The sequence below is a fragment of the Protopterus annectens genome, chromosome 12.part0 (genome assembly GCF_019279795.1).
Source record: "Protopterus annectens isolate FY-2018-M chromosome 12.part0, PAN1.0, whole genome shotgun sequence".
Taxonomy (NCBI): Eukaryota; Metazoa; Chordata; order Ceratodontiformes; family Protopteridae; genus Protopterus; species Protopterus annectens.
Window position 1 is genome coordinate 744952006 of NC_056746.1, and position 18683 is coordinate 744970688.

Consider the following 18683-nt stretch of genomic DNA (forward strand, 5'->3'; position numbering starts at 1 on the left):
ACAGTATATACATATATATTTATTTATTTATTGTTAACTGGGTTAGTCCACTGGGCTGAAGGCCCATTTTCAGTGTAGACCCAAAGAGAAAAGCTCCATATAAAAGAACAAGTACAGAACAAATACAGAGTTACAAAATTAGTAAATACATAAATTTTGAGCTTAAAAGAAATCAGGTACAAGGTACAATAAGGCTATACAACTGATGGAATCTATCATGCATAAAAAATCAGCAGAGATAGAATGTAACTTACAAATGTAGATACATACATTATAGGCATAAAAGAAGTCAAGTACAAGGTAACATAATGTTATACAATTCTGAGACTCTATCACACATGAAAGAGAAAAAAAATTAGCAGAGATGAAGTATGACTTTTTACAAGAGAAAAGTGGTTTGGAAAGAAGGTAAAGTGGAAGCCATTGAGATTTCATTAATATTGTTGGACCAAGTAAGTAGAGGGAGAGATAGAGCATAGTGAGAAAGGGTTAAACAGTGGAGGTAGAGGGGATGGGCAGACTAGTATTCGTGGAAGATATAAAATAAGGTTTGGGTAGAGAAAGGCTCCAAAATGCTAATGTGGGATCTCAGTGCTAGTGTTCAAGAGAAATTAAATTTGGGTTAGGAGGGACTATTGTACTGTAGAATAGCTGGGTGGGTAATGGGTAGGGTGGTGACAGGTAGAGGATGGTGAGTTACTCGGGTAGTTATTCAATTGTTTGTTTTTTTGAAAAGGGTGGCAGAGTGGATAGAACGTAGATTGTTAGGGAGCTTATTTCAAGTTTGAGATATAGAGCATTTATAAAGTAATTTGCTTATCATTTTATTGGGTCTGTAGGTATCAAGAAGGTGTTGGCCATTGCTGCGGAGAGATCGGGAGGGTTTGTATGAGGATATGAGGGTAGCTAAGGAGGGGCAGTCGGCAGGTTTGTGGAGTAGAAAATGTGTCATTTGAAGCTGAGAGTGTTGAAGCAGTTGGGGGAATTCCAGCCACTGCAGTTGTTTGAGGGCTAGGTAGTGTTGGGATTTATAGAGATAGTTACAGGCAAATCTAGCTACCTAGTTGTAGGTTTGATTGAGTTTTGTTAGTGGATTTGCTTGGAGGTAGACAAATATTGGGGAGGCGTAGAGTAGGCAGAGGAGGAGGTAGGCTTGAGCTAGGGAGAGCCTAGAGGAGCTTGATAAGAATTTTTTATTCCTGTACACTAGACCAAGTTTTTGATTGGTGTTCTTGATGGATTGCTGGATATGAAGGTCAAATTTCAGGTTATCATCTATTGTGACATCGAGAAGTTTGACGTGTGTGTGTGTGTGTGTGTGTGTGTGTGTGTGTGTGTGTGTGTGTGTGTGTGTGTGTGTGTGTCAGCACAAGTAAATAAATAAATCCAAGCAAGAGAGTGTGAAAGATGTCTTAAGGCTGGCCAGTGATTTTGGGAGGAAAAGTAGTAACTTGGTTTTCTTTGGATTAAGGATAAGTTGATTATTAATTAGCCATTGTTCAATGGTATTAAATGAAGTTTGTGTAAGAATGGAGGTCAGTAGGGTTGTCAAAGAGGGTAATAATAGTTGAGTCATCTGCATACTGGAATAGAGACGATGTGCAGCAGGCAGAGTGAAGGTTATTAATAAAGATATTAAAGTTGAGGGGGTCGAGAATAGATCCTTGGGGTACACCAGTTTTAATAGGCAAGAAGGGAGAGCAGAGAGCCATCTAATGGATTGCTGTTTGTCAGTAAGATAACTATAGAACAAAAGAGTAGTGGATGTAGAGAGGTTAAGTTCATGTAACATAAAAGTTGGAACTAGACATTTAGCAAAAGAGCAGTTATATATAAAAGGTGGTAATAATAACTACATAAGAAAATGATGCTTTCTGTAATGTCTTTCAATCTGAATGTTCTTACAGATAAATATAAAAAAGAAAGAGTAGTGAATTATATTAAAAATGTAGAGTGCAAATATGCTGCAGGAGATGCACCTGGAAAATTAGTGAACATGTGAATTTGATAAAGAAAGGTTTTCAGGATGGATATTCAGCAAAATATTTGGGGAAAAGGAAAAGAGGAGTACTTACATTCATTGCAAGAAGAGCTTCAATAGTGATAGAAGAGGAAAAAAGATAAAAATGGAAGATACATATCACTAAGGGGCTATTGGCTAAGGAGAAGGATTACACGAGCATGCATTTACATCCCCCCTAAAACTTCTATAATGGAGCTTAATAAAATTCTGGGAAAAATAATCAGCTTTCAGTAAGGAATGTTACTTATAAGTGGAGACTGGAATTTGGTTTGCAACAGTGAATTTGTGTCTAGGGGGCCTAGAAGGAAAAATATAAAAAGGGAGGGTTGATTTTTGAAGAAATTTATGAAAATGTTTGGCATGGAAGATGTAAATTCAGTACTAGGAATTCAGAGTGAATTTACATATTACTCGCTGAGATACAAAAACTGGATGAGGCTAGATAGCTTTTATATCCCACAGGAACATGTGCATTTAATTGAAGGTCTTGAAATGCACCCAGTAACTATTTCAGATCATGCACCAATAATAACTAAAATAAAAATCCAAGGTAATGAAATGAAAATGAGACACTGGCAGTTCCCCACCTACTGGTCGAAGAGAGAGGAATTTAAAGAATGGGTTGTGGAACTAATTCAGGAACTACTAGAGAAGGTAGATTTATCTTCTGAAACCATAGCTAAGGAGTGGGATAAAATTAAAGTGAAGTTTAAAACTAGGTTAGAAATGAAAGGGAGATAAGGCTAAACAATAACAAGAACTATTTAGAGGGACTGACAAATGTTAAAGTATTGCAAAATAGTGGGAAATCTCTCAGAACAAGAAAATGACCAACTGCAGAACACTAAACAGAAAATAAGGGATTACCTTGATAATATGCATGAGTTTAGAAAGATTGCTGTGAAGCAACTGTTTTTTGATAATAATTCTAGAGCACAAAAACTTCTAGCATAACAACTCAAGCAACAAAAAGTGGAAAAGGCAGTCACCAAGCTTAGGGAGCCTACAATAAAGAAGATAACAAGAGACCCTGTAGAAGTATTAGAAATATTTCAGAAATTTTATGAAATTTTGTATAAAGCAGAGAAATACAGAAATCAAGAAAAGGTTCAAATGGAATTGTTTAGGGAAGAATTGAATATGCCTAGGTTAGAGGTTGATGAGGCTCAATTACTAACAGTTAGGATAGGAAGAGATGAGATAAAAATGGCTATGTATAACCAGTCTACAAGAAAGTCCCCAGGGGTAGATGGTATTCCTGTGGTAGTTTAGAAGTTAGGGGGTCAAAAACTGATAAAGATCTGGAAGGTTTTGTTTAACAGTATTTTAAGAGGAGGAGAAGTACCAACATCCTGGAAGAAGGTGGTGGTAATGGTAATACCTAAAGAGGGTAAAGATCCATCAGATCCAGCTTAATACAAGCTCATTTTAATACTAAATGATTATAAAGTGTTTATATATATATATAATGGCTAAAAGAATGGCAAAACTGATACCAAAATTGATAGATATGGATCAGTGTGGTTTTGTGGAGGGGAGGCAAACATCTGACAATATTAACAGAACATTGATGATCCAGAGAGAAGCAGAATGTTAGAAAGTGCCACTTTTATTGGTTGGTCGTGATGCAGAGAAAGCATTTGAGAGAGTAGACTGGGACTTCATGAGCAGGGCAATGGAAGCATTTGCTTTCCCTGATACGATTATAAGGTTGATTAGAAGACTATATGAGGGATTGGAGGCATGAATTAAAGTGAGTGAGGTCTTCTCTGATAATTTCTGCTTGAGTAGAGGAACTAGGCAGGGTTATCCGCTTTCCCCTTTATTGTTTGCATTATATTTAGTACCACTGGCAAAAAAAATAAGGGAATCAGAAATCCAAGGATATTATTGGCATGATAGTCAGGGAAAGCTGGCTCTATTTGCAGATGATATTATTTTATACATGACAAAACCAGAAAGGGACATTACAGTGTTGTGGAATATTTTAAGACAGTTTCAAATCTTCTCGGGATACAAAATCAGTGAAGCTAAAATAAAGGCAATAGTGGTAAATGATGTACCCACACACGAATTGGTCCAACAATATCCATATTTATGGGGACATGATAAAAATGAAGTATGGATTAGAAATTACTCTGTGTTTGCAGTTAAGGATATATGGGAAGAGACTAAACAGACAATAATACAAAAAATGAGAAACTGGAAGTTTTGTTGTATGGATATGGATAATAAGATACAAGCCATTAAAATGTTTTTAGTCCCTTTAGTCTTATACACAGGTCAGGAATACTTTTATCAACTGGAGGAGAAGTTGTGGATAGCAATTAAAGAAGAGTTGAAGGATTTTATCTGGGAAGGGAAGACAGCAAGGGTCACATGGGATAAACTGATTCTACCAATAGAACAAGATTGACTAGGATTACCTAATTTGAGGGGGTATTTTAGAGCAACACAGTTAAGGCTCTTATACATAGCACAAGCAGAAAACTATAATTCAAACTAGAAAGGAATGATGCTGACACAGGGAGGAAGTTCAAGAAATAAGGAGAGATTTGGATTTTGGATGCAGACTCTTAAGGATAACAACCAAAATCATATAGAGTATTATATTCATAAAATACAAGGGAGTATTCTAAGAACCATTCTAAGAGAATGGAGAAAATAGATTTTTGCTGATAGGGTTGACTGTGGTCAGGGATACAGATAATAGGCAAGAGGGGCTGGAATTTATTGGAGAAAACTGGCAAAGGAACCGATGTATTGGGAGTGAATAGCTAGAAAGGAAAAGGTAATAGAATGGGAAGAGGCCAAGAATTTATTTGGACTGCAGGTTAGAGATTGCCTTTCCGATCAAGGATTGGTAGAGTATGGGCAAAGAGAAAGAAATAGGGGGCTCCTAAATGAAAGACCAGCACTGGTAGAGTTTTTAATAGAATCTAGAACAGAAGCTGCCATTAAAAAAGGAATAATTAGTAAAGCATATAAAATATTGCATGATAATTATAAGAATCAATTGGAGGAGCTTAGAAAGGATTGGGAAGAGAGTCTGGATAAGCAATTCACAAAGAGACAATGGGGGATATATGTATATCTCCCAAATATGCAACAAAGTCTAGGAGATTAAGGATCTTTGCCTGGATGTGTTTACACAGGTATTTTTATACCTCACATAGACTGCAAAGAATTTTTCCTCAGGAGGATAGCAAATCTTGGAGGTGTGATGAGCAAGAAAAAGGTAGCTGGGAACATATTTTTTGGAAGAGTTATGAGCTGGCAGACTATTGAGATTCACTGCAGACCGCTCTGTCGGAGATGCTGGATGAGCAAATTGGACTGACTGGGAAGATGATTTTTTTGAGTTATGCTACAGAATCAGAATTGCCTAGACATGGTAAAGTCTTGCTGAGTCTAATTATGGTGGCTGCCAAAAAAAGCAAGTACTAGAAAATGGAAATCAAAGTCTAGACCAACTTTACTAGAAGTAGTGAATATAGTGAGAGAGATAAAACAACTGGAATTGGGATCTTTAGAAAAGGGAAGGAGAAAACTACTTAGGAAAAATGGGAATTGTGGAAAAAATATATGCGGAGCAGGAATGAGGTTTAAGAGGCAGGATTTGAATGATCTATATAATGCTTAACTGACTGACTGGATTTTTTATAAGTGATGTATAATGTTTACAACTACAGTTGTTTCAATAGTGTCTGTGATGTAAACTGTTTGCAACTAAAGTGATATTTTGTATGTTTTTCATTTATATAAATGTAAGATTGCCTTTGTCATATGTGTAAATGTAATAAAGATGTTTGAAAAAAAAACCAAGAGGAAAATTGTTTAATGCTTATAAGAGGTCTCACTCTACCTACCACTTATGCAAACTAGTAAAGAACATAGGGTAACCATAAGTAATAGGCACCAAAACCAAATATGACTGCAAATATTTCTTCAATTATTTCAGGAAGTTAAAAAGTAGCATCTGATGATGTTGTGGTGTTATTCCGTCCTTCACTGACTTACAATTGCTCTAATATGGTTTAGATCATGTTTTCAACTGGTACAAGGACAGTAGTCTCCAATTAAAGGTGAAAATGTAGCATAGTGCATTTGTGGTACACAAAACATTTTCACATACCATATAGGCGAGACTCCCCTCCAGTCAGACACTGTTGTAAGAAATCTAGGCACTCTTGTTGATAATTCCATAGCATTTAACAATCATGTCTTCTCAGTATCTCAGAAAGCTTTCTACCTGTCTCATCTGCAATCTAAAGGCATCTCCACTAGATCCAGAGAAGTCTTAATTCCCCTTTACTCATATCTTATTAGACACATTATTGAATATAATGTATCTTTTGGCATATATTTATCTAAACATATTACTCAACTTGTGAGACCTCTGAGATTCATAACTTTAGTGGCTTTAGAAGTCCTGGTTATCAGGACAGACTGACATCCATCTCTCTATACTTAGTCTCTTATAGATTTGTGTCTGGTGATCTGTGTCAGGCCTTTCAAACCAAAAAGAATCCAACACTCTTTGACCTTCTGTTCCTATACAGAACAAATGGTACATTAGTTACCAGATTAAAGAAACTAAATCTTTATCAGCAGAGAAATAAGATACATTAGCATGATAGTCATATCCCAGCATATCCCTCACCTCCAAAACAAACTTCCACTACATGAAAATAAGAATAGTATCCATGCCATCTTCAAGGTAAACTTAGATAATCAGACATACAGCCTCAAATTCTCCCCACGTCCATCTTGTCTTGTCCTCCTTGAGCCTAGACAGAACTTCTGAATAGGAATTTTTGGCTAGGCTTGTAATGCTCTGCAGACTGGTTGCCTAGTATTTACCTATGAAGCTATGAACCATCTTTATAATGCTGTGGGTAGCAGCTGATTGTGACTGGATTACTGAACTATACATCTGCTGCTTAATGTCAAATGTTATAGCCACACCAGGGATGATCCAGGAGTCATGGCAACACCTTACTCCCACACCCCATAGCCATCTCCTTCGTTGGGTACCTGCATCTCAAAGGCAGCGCACATTTCAAATCATATGTGTGTGCTGGGAACATAAGTTTAGCTCATAAGGGGCATTCGGCAAGAAGATGTGTTGGTATGCCATGGTAATGCACTTTAAAATACAACTACAGCATACTTAAACAGACATACCCTTATCATGCAGGTTGTTTCTGTTGCAGACCCGAGGTGCCTGGGAAGACAGATATGCAAGTGAGCCTTGGTCAGTCTTTTCCTTCAAATATGGTAGAGTGTACTGTACTGAAATAGGTGTTATTAATCTGCTATTTTCCTGACTGATGATGGGTGTCTGAAGCCAGCCCAGCTCCCACATGCAAGCCAACCTTCCTAAGTATGAGGGGCCACTTCTGGCATCAGCTCAGTGAGACCAGAAACTCCCTAGCCTCAGAAAGCCACTTCATTGTTGGTGGTGCACATCCACTCATGGCCCCTGTTTGTTGTAATGCCTTGTGCCTTCTCCTTTATACCAAAATCTGGTCTGCTTATTACTTGCCTGAAGCACATTTGTCCAAGATATGTATGCCATTTGTGCATAGGGCATGCACTAGCACTTTGTTCTCCTAGGTGGTGAACTTTTCCAGCAGTTGCTTTCCTTGGGTGACCGTGCCAGTATACATACACCTGTGGGCAAAACATGTCAAGTCAGTGGGTGTGGGATGCCACTAGCTCTAGCAACTGCCCCTATTATGTACCTATTTATTAGCCATAGTTACTGCTATCCCAAGCTCCACCTTTCCTGTACTGCTTGCATGGCCATAGTATCCCCAGTGCTATGCGGAGTCCCGCCAATTATCTATTGTAGCTATGCCTTAAATGTGGGTCTGGAACCTCAACCTCCTTGTAGCCTGCCCTTTATAAACTTTCCACTGTGCACAGTTGCCCTCCAACAGTCACAGGAAGGTTCTGCACTGCCATGGTAGCACCCAGAGTTTCCAGTTACATATACATCATGTCTGCCTTGGTGTGACTATCCAAAGTTTATTATTCTTGCACATGTACTTTACCAGGTAGGACTCCTACTGTAACTCTATAAAGCTGCAAGTCTATGGAATCTTTACTGAAATGTCTGCATTTCAAAGTTGTATAGTAATACGTGGTGGTGTGAAAAAAAATGGCACTAACTCTTTATATCATGTCATCAAGTTCCAATTAGCAGAACAGTTATGCTAATGAAGTTACTTAATGCCACTGTTTACAAATCATTGCCATAGTGTACCAAGCTTCCCAAACATGTTGTAGGAACCATCCATATCACTGTGACCACAGAATATGTGACTAGGATACTTGTGCATATATTATGTGTGCATCTGTAGTACCACAGTGCATCACTATAGCCATTCCTAATGACATAACACAGTGCTAGGAACATACAAAAGCACCACAGAGCCACGCTATTTTGCACGACACATTATCTACAAATGTACATCTCTGTTCACAGGGCTACCATTTTGCTCCTTGAGTGGACTTGAGTGAGTAGCCATGGCTATTTTAGGCTGTTTAGAATGCAGGGTGCCAATATGGTGTGCCAGTGAAAGATTTTCTTGTTCTTCCTCCACAATACTTTGATGGGAACCTGTTGCGGCAGTATGACTGTCCCATTGTGGAAGGTGGGTGCATGGCATGAGCTTGCAAGGATGGTGAGTGATGCCACTGGCATTGTCCATTCTGGTAAGCAGTGCCAGCATCAGTACAGTGATCTGAGATGGCACTAACATGACCTTCTTCATTGTTTTTTTTCTTTTATCTTACCTGTTATACATGTATACTTAGAAGTGCCTGCTTTGTTTTCCATTGGTGAAAACGTGACAGCTTAAAATGGGCTGAATGCTGCAGAAGGTGAAATTAACTTTTCTGACAATGAGTGAGCGTATAAAATCTGTGGCAGTTCACTACATAATTGTGAATGTGTTTACGGCATATGTGTTTCATTACTTGTTCCCATCTTTCTGCAGGTCCATTTGTGGAAGAGGAGAAAGAGAAAACTGTGCTCACTTCGGGTCTGCACCAAGCAATGTGAAGGCTTCTTTTCTAAAAGTGGTCAGGAGAGGTCTGCCTAGTCTCTCAAAGCAACAGGACTGTTTCAATTTATTATTATCTCTTTTTTCTCATTCCAATCTATGAAAGTTATTTTGTGCAAAACAATTTTCCCCGGCAGTGAAATATTATTTTTATCTCCATTGTTGCATGACCTCATATTAGAAATATATAAGTTTGGTGGTGAGGCGGTGTCTTCCCATGTGAGGAGTGAAGGGGGCTTGCCCACCTGCAAAAAAAAAAAAAAAAAATTAATTCCATGATTCACCAAAAGTTGTTTTAGAATTTTTTTCAACTGATCGACACTCAATCAAAGAGTTATCAATCGATCAACATTAATCAGGTGGCTGCCCAGGTGCAGTAGTAACTGCAGGACTGCCCTGGTAATGTTAAATGCCATCTAGTGCAGCTTATTGAGCTGGAGGACTGGCACAGCCCTCCCACTGGGCCACTGGGGCAGCAACCGGACCATAAGATCAGCCACCCACATGAGTGATGCATGGGGGTGTTGCCCTTTGAGTTGGCCTGGTATGCACCCATGTCAGAACCCTCCCATACCCCCATCTTAGTGCTTTACATCATTTTTGTGTCATTCTCCATTCTATGTTTGTTGTCCAACCCCCCCAAACTATTTTCAGTGTGCCCTCTGTATGTCTACATCTACATACTGTCTTCCCACCCTTTTATATTTATACCACCCAAGTCTTTCTGAGTTTTTATTCATATATGTCTGTCTGTCTATCTATCTGCCTACCTGTGCCACATGCCCTTCTCCCACTATCTCATCCACAGCCTTCCCTCACTAGCTTTCCCATCTACTTTATATGTGTGTGTGTGTGTGTGTGTGTGTGTGTGTGTGTGTACATATATAAATATGTATGTATGTATGTATGTATATATATATATATATATATATATATATATGTATATATATATATAAACAAAAGAGTCTCTTTCCCTTGAAAAAATTATCCTTCTCACACCTTTCCTACCTTATGGTTACCTTTTCCTGCCTACCCCATTTCCTCCCAAGTTACACTATGAACAGGGATGGCACTTTGCTGTGCTCACCCTCATAGGTCTACCTGTCATCTGCTGTGCTGCTATTCTTATGCCATATGAGCATGAACTGCAGTTAAGCAGCACTGCACTGCACACATATATACACACTAGCTCATCTGCACTTGCATGCTTTCATTATAATGTACTTTATATCAGTCAGGCATCCTACCATAGCATTACTCTAGCTGTACATGAAACAGTGGCAGACCACTTTGCCATTAAGCCATGATAAAGGACAAATTATTATTCCAGGGATAAAAATTCAACAGGGGATATTCCAGGGTGACTCTGTCACTGCTGATATCCTGTCTGGCCCTTAACCCATTAAATTGTCTACTTAGGAGCTTAAGCCATGGCTATAATTTCACTCCTAGAAAACAACAGAGTGTAAGGACCTCTCATCTTCTCTTTGTCAATGATTTAAAACTGTAACAGATGAGGAACTGAAAGCACAACTGCTGTCAAAATTTTTTCAGATCATATAAGAATGTCATTTAGCCTTGACAAATGTGCAAAAGCAACCTTCAAAGCAGGAAAACTGTAGCATCAAGAAAACATCAGTTTGGGACAAGAATATGATATAAAGAACTTGAGCAAGAGGGAGTGTATAAATATTTGGGAATTGAGGAAGGATTAACAATAAAACATGAACAAATGCAAGTAAAACTTAGTAAGGAATATTTTAGATGACTTAAATTAACCCTGAAAACAGCGTTGACATCTAGGAACAAAATTCCAGCTATAAACCAATTTGCTCTTCCTGTCCTAACTTATAGTTTTGGAATGATTGATTGGCCCCAAAACATGTCGGATAGGTTAGAAAGGAAAATAAGAAGGATTTTCAAGCTTACCAAAAGATTTATAAAAATCAGCGCATACCAAGAGTATATATTCCCCGTTCGGAAGAACGTATGGGCCTCCTTGAAACTGATTACAAGTATAGATCATGGAAATGCACACATAACTGCTGGCCTCACAAGACTGAAGTGTAGTGAAAGTTTTGAAACATGAGGAGAATAAATCTAAGATGACTTCCCTGCTGAGTCTAGCAGAAGCATATTTGGCATCAAGCAGGAATGGAAATCAAACCAGAAGTAGATAAAAAACAGGCAGCAACTGAATGTGCCAAAAAACAAAAGAAAGAATATAAAGTGAAGGATCAGATGAGAAGGCAAAAAATGTGGAAAATGCATAAGTACAGTTGCAAGTATAGAAAACTTCTCGAAGAACCTCATGTTGATCTGGATTGAATGCAGGAATGGTTAAGGAAAGGTGAATTCAAACCAAGAGCTGAAAGGTTAATATTGATGGCCCAAGATAGTGGGCTGCAAGCATATTGGTTTACAAAGTCCATTAAACATGTGGGAGAAACAAAAATGTAGGTTTTGTAAAACAAAATTGGAAACAGTCGCACACCTTGTTGCTGGTTGTGACATACTAATGGCAGAAGGACTGTATACTGAAAGGCATAATAATGTGGCAAGACTATTGCACTGAGGAATGTGCAAACATTATGGCAGTGAAGTGGCTGAAAAATACTGGAAAACTGAGCCACATAGCATCACAGAAAATGATGGTCTACATCACATGGGATCACCCTTTAGCAACAGTTCAAAAGATATATGCTAGAAATCTGAATATAGTGGTCCATGAAAAGAGGACAAAAATAACATTGATCATTGAAATCGCCACACCCAGTGACTACAGTGTCTTGCATACAGAGAGGCACACAAAGTCATAAAATAGCAGCATTTGAAGGCAGAAATGAGAGCAATGTGGAAGAAAGATACCCAGACAGTTCCAATAGTAGTAGGAGCAACGTGTCTTATAAAAATAATCTACAAGTGTATTTAGGTATGTTACCAATACATGTAACTCCGTACGAATTGCAGAGGGAGTCATTACTTCGGACATTGCAGGTGCTGCATAGAGCACTTCTGGCTGACATCAAAGATTGAAACAATACTAATTTCATGAACTTTTATCATACTTTGACTTAGGAATGGGGTCCATTCCCATCATGGTATTAGAAACCCAAAGAATTTGGAGAAATTAAAAAAAGTGATGGTGATGCAGCGGTTAGCATTGCCACCTCACAGCAAGAGGTTCTCTGGTTCGATCCTTGGCTGGGGTGTCTTCTGTGTGGAGTCTGCATGTCCTCCCTGTGGTCGCGAGGGTTTCCTCTGGATGCTCCGGTTTCCTCCCACACCCTAAAGACAAGATGTAAGTAGATTGGACACTCTAAATTGGCCCTAGGTATGAGTCCGTGCATGTGTGTGCCTTCTGTGGAAGGTTGGGTGGTGGGCTGGCAACTCAACACTGTAAAACCCCACTGCCAGTCATGAGCAGATAGGTGATCCGCTGTGGCGACCCCTAACTGGGAAAAGCCAGAAGAAGAAAAGTGACAGCCTACTGTTTCATCCATTAACACTATGCTTCTCTTTACTTACGCAGTCCTTTGCTTGGACTGACAGCATTATTAAATGCCTAATACATATCTTATGACAGCATTATTAAATGGCTAATACATATCTTATGACAGCATTATTAAATGGCTAATACATATCTGATGACAGCATTATTAAATGCCTAATACATATCTGATACTGTAGTTTGTTTTCTTTACCTTGTGTTTTACCTGCATTCTGCTTTAACAGCATATTAAAACTTAAAAGAGACCACAGCTCTCTCTCTCTCTTCTGAGTCCGGCAGAAATTAGAACTGATCAATTAAGGACTCATTCATAAGATAGAAGAGGTCACTTAAGGTTAATCATTTGTTAATTGAGGGGTGGAGCTACGGACTAAACCTTCTATTTAAGGGGTAAAATAAAACATTTCTGAGCTTTACCAGAAAGGCTCATCCAGACTCTGCTACACTTTGCTGTGAAGGAAAGGTTAGTTTGCTTTTATTTTTGTATTTTGTATATTTTAAATACTGTAGTTTGTTTTCTTTACCTTGTGTTTTACTTGCATTCTGCTTTAACAGCATATTAAAACTTCAAAAGAGACCACAGCTCTCTCTCTCTCTTCTGAGTCAGGCAGAATTTTTTTTCCGCCCTCCCACCCAGTCATAGTTGTCTTGTTAAATACCACTGTCTTTCTAGTTGCCTGCCTCTTATGTTAATCTGACCATATATCTCATTTCCTCTCTACTTTCAGTGGCTTGTGTGAGTAATCACTAAATCAAAACCCCGTCCCCTTCAACTATTTAAATTTATTGGCCATCCTACTGTATTCCATAGTACCAGAATACAAAAGTGACCACCCCTTTCAACCCATCTTGCTGTTTTAAAAATAGTACCTTTCCACTAAACCTTAATTTTTTAAACAGGTAAAACTTAAGTTACCTACTTTCACGTCTACCTTCTCTAGTGCACACTGCAGTGTGCATTTTTTTTTCATCTTACTTTTAAGCATCCCTTTGACTAGCACTTTCTCTAATACCTGCTGGAAAGCACTAGGAAGCCTTAAACTGATACAAGCACTCAACTCTCCTTGTTAATAAGGAGAAATTAATAGTAGGCACGAAACAGCCTATAATTGCAAAGTACCTTGCTAAGGTAAGGGAAAACAGCTCCTGTACTGTACAAAAAAAAAAACAAAAAGCATCAAACCGGGCATGTCCAAGGGTCAGCTTCCGGTGATTTCTCCTGTCCACCTGGTGAATCTGGGCATACTGGGGCAATGCAGCAATTGCCTCATGTACACAGACAACCCTCTCCTCCTACCACCCAACACTACAACCTGTGAGAGATGCACTTACATAGCCAAAATGGAAGCAAAGCTCTCTCCACCCAAGATTGTGCTAGACAGTCGAGGAGAAGGTTAACACCCACACTACACCTCAAGCAACACATAGCCCTTCTAAACCCACACCACCAACACCCACATATAGCAACACTAAATCCACATATGCAGAGGCCCTTAACTGTAACCTGCCCAAGCAACAAGGACCTCTGAAGCTGAAACGCAAACAAACACCAATCACAACCAAAGTGTCACATAGTTCAAAACACCTGTGTGCCACCCAGTAACAGCCCCTAAGGCAAGACAATGTACCTAATGCTTTAGTCATAGGTGACTCTATAGTCCGGCACACTGATGTCCCTCTCACCAGGTTGAACAAGGAGAAAATTACAGTCAGCTGCCTGTCGGGTGCCAGGATCCGCCACACAACGCATGCACTCAAGTCACTCCACAACAAGTACAAATATGACTCTGTCATTGTCCATGTTGGAGTGAATGACTTGAGACGTACCTCCCTGGACTACATGAAAAGAGACATGGAAGAGCTCTCGGATCATGTGGCCCAGGCAGGTATGACCCTAGCCCTGAGTAGCATCCTGCCTTCGCCCAGAATGATACCACAATATAAGGACAAAATGATTGACTTCAACAATTAACTAAGCTTCTGGTGTCATTCAAAGGGGATCCAGTATCTGTCTGCCTGGGACGACATGATTGACAGACCACGATGCTTTGCCAGAGATGGTCTGCACCTGTCGCCTCTGGGATTCAGGTTACTGGCTAAGGCTCTTGCCACCCCTATAGTGCCTTTTTTAGGCAAAGTTCAAAGAACAAAACCACCACCGTAACAGGTACAAGCATGCAAAATCTGAAGGTAATGCTACTCAGTGCTAGAAGTCTAAACCTCAAAATGCACTCTCTCGAGGCACTCCTAAAAATGGAGAACATCAATATCTGTGCAGTAACTGAGACTTGGTTCAAGGCTCTAGAGAGCACCCCTGCAATACCAGGCTACAACTCTTACCACACTTTTCGGCCACCAAAGCAGGACCAAAACACTAAAGGTGGACAAGTGTCAATATTCACCAAGTATATTCACACCACCAGGCTAGTTGCCCAACACAATGCGTCTGAAATTCTCCAGGTGCAACTAACACTAGGTAAGACTGCAATCCAAATTGTAGCTTGCTACAGATCCCCCACCATACCCCAAGATTCCCACTACACCTTTCTAAACATACTGGAAAATATTAAGATAGAACCAAACACCCTAATACTGGGTGATTTTAACTACCCTGCCATTAACTGGGAAAGCTACTCATGTACCAACACCTTTGCCCAACGGTTCTTGGAATTCATAAATTCCAATGCCCTGGATCAACTAATCCATAGTCCCACCAGGGGCTCCAATATCCTAGACCTGGTCATTACCAACATGGGAAATCGATGCTCCACACCTATGGTCACCCCCTCGTTAGTCACGTCTGACCATAAGCTAATCACCCTTAACATCCACATCCCACCCCCCAGTAAGGAAACCTCCATAAAAAACTTCTCCAAAGCCAACTTCATGCTACTCAAGTCAGAAGTGACAAACTTCATGACACCCATGCAGACGGGAGCTGAAAGTTCAACTGCTGAATCCTACACTAAGGCACTGTATGAGCACATCCACTCATGCATAAATCGTGTCATCCCAAATAAAACCAAGATGCTCTCATCCAAAAAAAAGAAGCCAATCTGGTTGCCCCCTGCCATAAACAAACTTTACAACAAAAGGAAGAAACTGTTGCAGAAAAGAGGAAAATCCCAGGATGCAAAAAACTTCCTTACCAGCCTCAGTAAGAAACTGAGATCCCTCATAAAATCCTCCAAAGCTAGTTACGAAAATAAAATTACCAAAGATTCCAAAGACAACAACAAGGCATTCTATAAGTATGCCAAGAATCTAAATGGCAATGCTCAGATCTGCTCTGAACTAAAACAGAATGGCATTAAATATACTGATCCCAAGGATATTGCCAATATCCTGGCAGATCGATTCAGTGCCAACTTCACCTCCCTCTCACCCCCTAAATGGCCCATCTCAATACCGGAAGATTGCCAAATTCTGGTAATAACAGCCACACAGGTAAAAAACGCACTTTCCAAAGCTAGGAATACAGCATCCATGGGACCAGATGACATCCCGGGCTGTGTACTACATGAACTACAATATGAACTGGCACCTCACCTAAGTGTCATGTTTAATCATAGCCTCACCTCCGGTTTCGTGCCCACTGAGTGGCGCACAACTACAGTTATCCCACTCCACAAGGGGGGATCCACCTTGGTTCCCAGAAACTACCGTCCCATCAGTCTGACAAGCCTTATCTGTAAGGCCATGGAGCGTATTATCATGGTACTTATAAACAAAGACATTGGCAACCTTCAAACACTAGACCCCACCCAGTTTGGGTTCGTGAAGGACCGATCTTTTCCTCCCGAACTTGATTGACTTCTTCAAATCAGTCTCCAGAGCCATGGACAAGGGTAAGGTGGTCCACACAGCCTATCTAGACCTTGCCAAGGCCTTTGACACCATCCCCCACTCTGGAATCATAGATAAACTTACTAAGCTGGACATTAATCCCTACATCACCCAATGGGTTGCTAACTGGCTTACTGATAGAACCCACACTGTAAAAGTAGCTGACTCCAAATCCAGCTCCAGACAAGTGACAAGTGGAGTACCTCAGGGTTCAGTCCTGGGACCGCTCTTGTTTGGCATCTATTTCTCTGAAGTACAGGCTAACACTAAGGGACTCTGGAAAACAAACTTTTCAGATGACTGCAAAATGGGAGCCATTATTGAATCCCCAAATGATGTGGATACTCTACAAAAGGGCCTTACAGAAACAGATGCTTGGTGCCAGAGCCATGGGCTCAAGCTCAATGCCAAGAAATGTATAGTTATCCCCTTTGGGAAAAAACATGTATCCGTGAATTACCATATAGGTGGCAGTACACTAAACACTGAAAGTTTGATAAGAGTCTTAGGGACACAGGTGGACAGTGGTCTCACCTTTGATAAACACATTGCCACAACAGTCAGGAAATCCTTCTATGTGGCACACCTCATCACTAAGGGCTTTTCATCCAGAAAAAAGGAGGTCATTGTCCCACTGTACTCATCCCTCATTAGACCCATTATAGAATACAATGCCCCGTTTGGTATGTACCTCTCAAGACATCTGCAACAACTGGAAAGGCCACAGAAATACCTCACTAAAAGAATCACAGGCCTAAAGCGGATGCCCTATGCTGACCGCCTTAAACTCCAGCTATACTCTGTCGCATATCGTCTACTCGGAGGCGATCTTTGCTTAACATAGAAGGCTATGTCAAACCCAGAGCTGTTGGACATGCTACACTTAAAGAAATCCCAATCCCTCAGAGCCACACGCTCCAGGGATCTAAACCTTGTCATCACAATAAACAAAACATGCTGGAGGGATAGGTTCCTGACCCAGAGACTCCCCAGACTCTGGAATAGATTGCCCATACATGTCAAGCAGAGTGCCTCTTTGGTCCTCTTCAAAAGGAACCTTGACGATTGGATGGGAGAAATGAAATTCACCACAGGGATCACGTCAGTCATGCTGCTAGACAGGGGTCCAGGGAAGTAAATAGTGTGGGAAGAAATAGCCAGGGAATTGTTATGGCTAGGCTTGTATAGGCCCTAGGGCTGATAGCCTAGTACCAACCTATGATGACAGCATTATTAAATGCTTAATACATATCTGATGACAGCATTATTAAATGCCTAATACATATCTGATGACAGCATTATTAAATGCCTAATACATATCTGATGACAGCATTATTAAATGTGTAATACATATCTGATGACAGCATTATTAAATGCCTAATACATATCTGATGACAGCATTATTAAATGTGTAATACATATCTGATGACAGCATTATTAAATGTCTAATACATATCTGATGAGCTGTGCTACTCTTCATGTAGCAGCTCCCTTGAGCATTAACACTGTGCACCTGCTATAGTCATTTTAAAGAATATGTGTATAATCAATAATCTCATGCATCTCCTCAATGTTTTTTTACTTTACACTTCAACATCTTGGAGGATAAACAGACATCATGATTTTTGGCACTCTGCTCAAAAAACGTTGTCTTTTCTTGGGTTACATTAACCAGCAGTTTTATGTGTGTGAGCAAGTTGAACTACCTCACTCACACAGATAGAGGCATAACTGGCTCATCCAGCACCTGGTGCCATACTGGTGGCCTTTGAAGGTCTTTATTTTCTTAAACTGTAGCAAATGGCTGGCTTACTGAAATATAGCAAGGCGGTACTACAGTTTCTACTTCCCATGGAGCACTACAGTGCACATATTTATTTAAAAAAAAATATATATATATATATATATATATATATATATATATATATATATATATATATATATATTTCTTTTTAAACTGTAGGAAACTGCTTGCTACCTTTGTAACAAACAGATGCTGTAGTTTATACAATGTACAGAGTGTTATGCTACTCAGATTTCTCAACAAAAAAAGTATATTTTTTCCTTTTAAACTGTAACAAGCGGCTTGTACAAATGTAACAATGAGATGCTATATATTATACCACACACAGAGTGGTACAGTGCTCAATGTTATCTTAAATAAAAGAACAAACAAAAAAAAATTTTTTTAAGTATGACAAACTGCTTTCTACATTTGTAGCAAAGAGAT